Genomic DNA, 6,000 nt, shown 5'->3' with positions numbered 1-6,000 from the left:
GTTAAAGGTACTGCCTTACGACAGGCGTTGTAGGGTGCTAATACCTTCCCTACACGTAACCGACTCCCGAACCAAGAATCTGGTTCTAATAGACCATGCCTTATCATTTTATGGTTTTTCCGTAGTTTTCCAGAATAAACTATGGTGGCGACTCCAAAATCTCTTTAATCAAAATTTATTTATATTTTTCGGATTGTCGTCCCGTCGCGATTTTTTCGGTTGCGACAGTACCTGAACGGATCTTTGTGTGAAATGGTTAAGGGAGATGATTATTAAAGGAAGATGAAGAAAATGAGATATGAAAAGGTTGTGGTTTATGGACGAGCTTTTCGGGGAGGAACGACTCATGTATGAATATTGGATTTGGTAAAGTATGGCTGTGGACATGCTAAGCTGACTGTTCATCCTGAAGTTCCGTGAGTACTCGTTTTCACGTAGAGGAGAGTAGGTCATGTGTGGGAACGACAGGAGGTCCTAGTCCTTAGAGGTACTTTGGACAGATAGGGCTAACCTCAAGTGGCAGCTGATGAGAGCATTCCAGTTACTACATCACTTGGGTGCACGAACGCTTGTAGCTACACAAGTTTCATACAGTCCGGACGGTCAATCTAGTATAGTAGGCTTGTGTGAATAAACTATGATTTATCTTGTTTGAATGATTTTGTGAAATGTACGTTATTCATGATTTAAATTACATAAGCTTACCCTGCTTTTTCTGTCGTGTCTATTTTGTACGTTCGTCTTGTCGATGCAATGATCATCCGTGTGGATGTGAGCAGAAGGAGACACATTGTTGGAAGATGCGCTGGTAGAAGAAAATCTGGTAGAAGTTGAAGTTAAGACCGAACAGTAGGACTTTCGGTCAGTAGTGTAGTTTTTGAAATGAGGCGGTCTTTCGCCACTTTCTCATCTTTGTATATATGACCGTTCGATATTTGGTTCTTGTAAACCGTTCGGTCAGTTTTGCTTATCCTGTTCAATTTTTAACTGTAATCTTTCTGTAAGGCTATTCGGCCAGAACCGTACGTTCTTATGTAATGTAAGACTGATCTGCTATATTATTAAATGTAATTATTCTATTATATAGTTTATTACTTTATTTTTGGGATGTTACAGGATGGCAAGCCAAAAACAAATGAGTTTGGAAAAAAGATTTTGGAGTCGCCACCATAATTTATTATGGAAAAATTATGGAAAACCAAAAAATAAGACATGGTCTGCGAAAAGTAGATTTTAGGTTCGGGAATCGGTTACAAGTAAGGAAGGTATTAGCACCCAATGCGCCGGTCTAAAAGCAGTATCTTTAATTAAATGTATAAAGTTGACGTGGTTTTGATAAATGTTTAATTTTCCCTTAAAAAATTAAAGAAACTATTAAGAAACAAAAATATTTTTTTTGTTTTATGAACCCGACAAAGATTTACCTTACTCCTACGTATATCCAACAAAGATTTGGTTTGACAAGATTGACATTTTTTTTGGTTTTAAAGATCTCGTATTATTTATTATTTAAGAATGGTGGAAAAAGAAAGAAACTGACCATAAACCGACACATACTTATAAAAAAAAATGGTGTAGAGGTGACATACCTTTTTAGCTTTCCGTAGTCTTGTATTTCTTCTTTGATGATTTGCCGTTGACAAAACCCATATGGGTGAGAACCTATTTTTCTCTATACTCTCTTTCTTTCTTTCTATTATTTTTGCATGTTTCTCTTTTTCTTTTTTTTTCGTCCCCTTAGTGTGCGTGTTTATATACACACAATGTAATATTATGGTAATCTTACCCTTAATTGTGAATTAATTGACAACAAACAAAATAGAGAAAGAAAACGTTTTGGTTCCAAGAAAAAGAAATCAAATAATATTCAAAACATTGATTATATTTATTGTTAGAAAATTTGTCCATTTTTAAAATCATATTTTCCTCTTATATACTATTTTAATTATTGCTTATAATTATTAGTATAATATTGATTCAAATTATTACCATATTAAACTAACATTTCAAAAATATTGTCTCTCATATTATAGTTATTATTTTATCCTTTTTAACCATCATTAATTATTATTCTCTTATTTTTTTACTTTTATTTATTTACTTGCCCGGACGAAATTGGGTATTGACATATATTATTATATTATTAAAAGTAGTGTCAATATATTTTTTTTTATTCTGTGCCAAACTAACTACTTCCTTGCAAATAATCATCGTGTCCCGCTTCATATACTAGCCATGCTTCCATTCTCTCTCACTTCACACATACATCAAAACTCAAACCGATTCAAATTCTCTTTGTTCATTCCTCCACTTTTATTCTCTCAATTTTCACGAATCAAACCTGAGCGATAAGAAGGTACATTGTGATAATCTTGCGTATTCTTATTCCAATAAATAAATGACCGATCATAAGTAAATATTTATTGTTATTGTTATTAATGTTAGCATTATTTTAAATATAAAATAAATATTATAGCATTTTCAGTCTCTATTTTAAGGAACATAAAGCAGTCCATTAAGTTATTATTTTTATCTTTTAACTGCATAGACGTTATGAAGCAGTTACTAAATTTTAAACGTAAACCCATTTATTTTGAATCTGTGATGGCCAGACTTTATATAAGAGAATGAGTTACTTTCAGTTTTGAATACTAAGCCTACGCCTCTCTTCATAAAACACACCATCGAGTTTGAGTGAGTTAAGGTTTTGAAAAATAAAGTTGTTTAATATAGATTGATTTAGATTTTTGATAAGATTTGGTTTAACAACATTGACATTTTTTTTTGGTTTTAAAAATCTTGTATTTTTTTATTATTTAAGAATGGTGGAAAAAAATGAAACTGGCTATAAGTGACACATACTTATAAAAAAAAATTTATGATTTTAAAAAAACATTATTTGTGTGTAGGAAAAATAATACCTTTAGGAAAAACTTGAGAGTACAATAAAAAGAAAAAAAAAGAATGGTGTAGAGGTGACATACCTTTTTAGCTTTTCGTACTCTCGTATTTCGTCTTTGATGATTGCCGTTGACAGAACCCTTATGGGTGCATGTTTCTCCTTCTCTTTTTTTTTCGTCCCCTTTTTCATGACAGTGTGTGTATTTATTCACACACAATTTAATATTATGGTAATCTTGCCCTTAATTGTGAATTAATTGACAACGAACAAAATAGGAAAAGAAAATGTTTTGGTTCCAAGAAAAAGAAATCAAATAATATTCAAAATATTGATTATAATTATTGTCAGAAAATTTGTTTGTTTTTAAAATCATATTTGTTGTAACAATCGGTACCGATATAGAGTCGTGCAACGGAATAAAATATAGATAGCAGAAAGCGTGTAACGATCACAACACAAGTTAAAATAGTCGGTTTCAAAAATTGATTTTCTTAGCGAACTTTTATCGAACAGTTGATGTGCTAAGAGTTTAGGTATGAAGAAAATCAACACAAAATTTTTATCCTGATTCGAATCAAAAGATTGTACATCCAATTTTTAATCACTATAAATAGTGATTAACCTTTTTTACTAAAAATATAGTTGTACAAATTACAAGATAATGAAATGAGCAAAGAATAGAAAACACCTTCCTTCAACAAACGAACCAGAAGAGTGCAACAAGTAACTTCCTTCGACAAACGAACCGGAAGAGCTTCCTTCGACGCACAAACCGGAAGCAACAACTCTGCCAACTTGAAGAGAACTGCTCCGACCTTTGACACACAAAGCGCGAGCTTCTCCTATTCACAAGACCAAACAATAGCACTCTATCACTTTGAGAACTTCCTTAGACAAATTGTATTCTCAAAATGACATAGATCCTTTTCACTCACAGAGAGCTTCCCTTAGGCACAAAGCTCTAATACTCTCAATTGAAAAGTTTTTTTTCTAAGAGCTGTGAAGATCTCTATTTATAAGCCTAGTTTCGTACACGAACAAAAACTGAAAAGACATCTCCCAACTGCCACTAATAATCGATTATCATAAGTGATAATCGATTATTTATGTCCGTTATGGGGTTTCAAAATGTGATAATCGATTATCCTGAGGAATAATCGATTATTCCAAAGACTTGGACAATATTGAATGAAACAGTGATAATCGATTATTCTATGTAATAATCGATTATTTGCGTGAGCAACTCTTTTCTAAAAATGGCTCGTGATAATCGATTATTCCTCTTGATAATCGATTATTTGCGCAATGACTCACTAAATACGAAAACTTCTAAGAGTTTTTACATCATTACAATTTATCCTATACATTTGTTTCTACAAAATTGGTTTAACAAAGATGTACTTAGAGTCTTCAATTCTTCAGCTTTTATCATCATCAAAACTTCACAGTAGCTTCAAGATACCAATGCTCCTCATTGGTAACAATATTTTCCTCTTATATACTATTTTAATTATTGTTTATAATTATTAGCATAATATTGATTCAAATTATTACCATATTAAACTAACATTTCAAAAATATTGTGTCGCATATTATAGTTATTATTTTATCCTTTTTACCCACCATTAATTATTATTCTCTTATTTTTTATTTTTATTTATTTACTTACCCGGACGAAATTGGATGTTGACATATATTGTTATATTATTAAAAGTAGTGTCAATATATTTTTTTATTCTGTGTCAAACAAACTTCTTCCTTGCAAATAATCATCGTTTCCCGCTTCATATACTAGCCATCCTTCCATTCTCTCTCACTTCATAATACATCAAAACTCAAACCAATTCAAATTCTCTTTGTTCATTCCTCCACTTTTATTCTCTCAATTTTCACGAATCAAACATGAGCGATAAGAAGGTACGCTGTGATAATCTTCCGTATTCTTATTCCAATAAATAAATGACCGATTATAAGTAAATATTTATTGCTATTGTTATTAATGTTAGCAATATTTTAAATATAAAATAAATATTATAGCATTTTTAGTTTCTATTTTAAGGAACATAAAGTGGTCCATTAAGTCATTATTTTTATCTTTTAACTGCATTATATAAGAGAATGAGTTACTTTCAGTTTTGAATACTAAGCCTACTCCTCTGTTCAGAAAACACACCATCGAGTTTGAGTGAGTTAAGGTTTAGAAAAACAAAGTTGTTTATTATAGATTGATTTAGAGTTTTGAAAAGAGAATCCAACAAAGATTTGGTTTAACAAGATTGACATTTTTTTTTAAAGATCTCGTATTTTTTTTATTATTTAAGAATGGTGGGAAAAAAAAGAAACTGACCATAAGCCGACACATACTTATAAATAAAATTTATGATTTTAAAAAAACATTATTTGTGTGTAAGAAAAATAAAACCTTTAGGAAAAACTTCAGAGTACAATAAAAAAAGAATGGTGTAGAGATGACATACATTTTTAGCTTTCCGTACTCTCCTATTTGATTGCCGTTGACAGAACCCTTAAGGGTGTGAACCTATTTTTCTCTATACTCTCTTTCTCTCTTTTTATTATTTTTGCATGTTTCTTTCTCTTTTTTTTCGTCCCCTTTTTCATGACAGTATTCATATTTATATACACATAATGTAATATTATGGTAATCTTGCCTTAATTGTGAATTAATTGACAATGAACAAAATAGGGAAAGAAAATGTCTTGGTTCCAAGAAAAAGAAATCAAATAATATTCAAAATATTGACTATAATTATTGTCAGAAAATTTGTTCGTTTTAAATATCATATTTTTCTCTTATATACTATTTTAATTATTGTTTATAATTATTAGCATAATATTGATTTAAATTATTTCCATATCTTATATTATAGTTATTATTTTATCCTTTTTAAACACCATTAATTATTATTCTCTTATTTTTTATTTACTTAACCGGACGAAATTGAGTGTTGACATATATTATTATATTATTAAAAGTAGTGTGAATATATTTTTTTTATTATGTGTCAAACTAATTTCTTCCTTGCAAATAATCATTGTTTCCCGCTTCATATACTAGCCATCCTTCCATTCTCTCTCAC

Source organism: Vigna angularis, chromosome 4 (genome assembly GCF_016808095.1).
Source record: "Vigna angularis cultivar LongXiaoDou No.4 chromosome 4, ASM1680809v1, whole genome shotgun sequence".
Classification (NCBI taxonomy): domain Eukaryota; kingdom Viridiplantae; phylum Streptophyta; class Magnoliopsida; order Fabales; family Fabaceae; genus Vigna; species Vigna angularis.
This window is presented reverse-complemented; position numbering follows the sequence as displayed.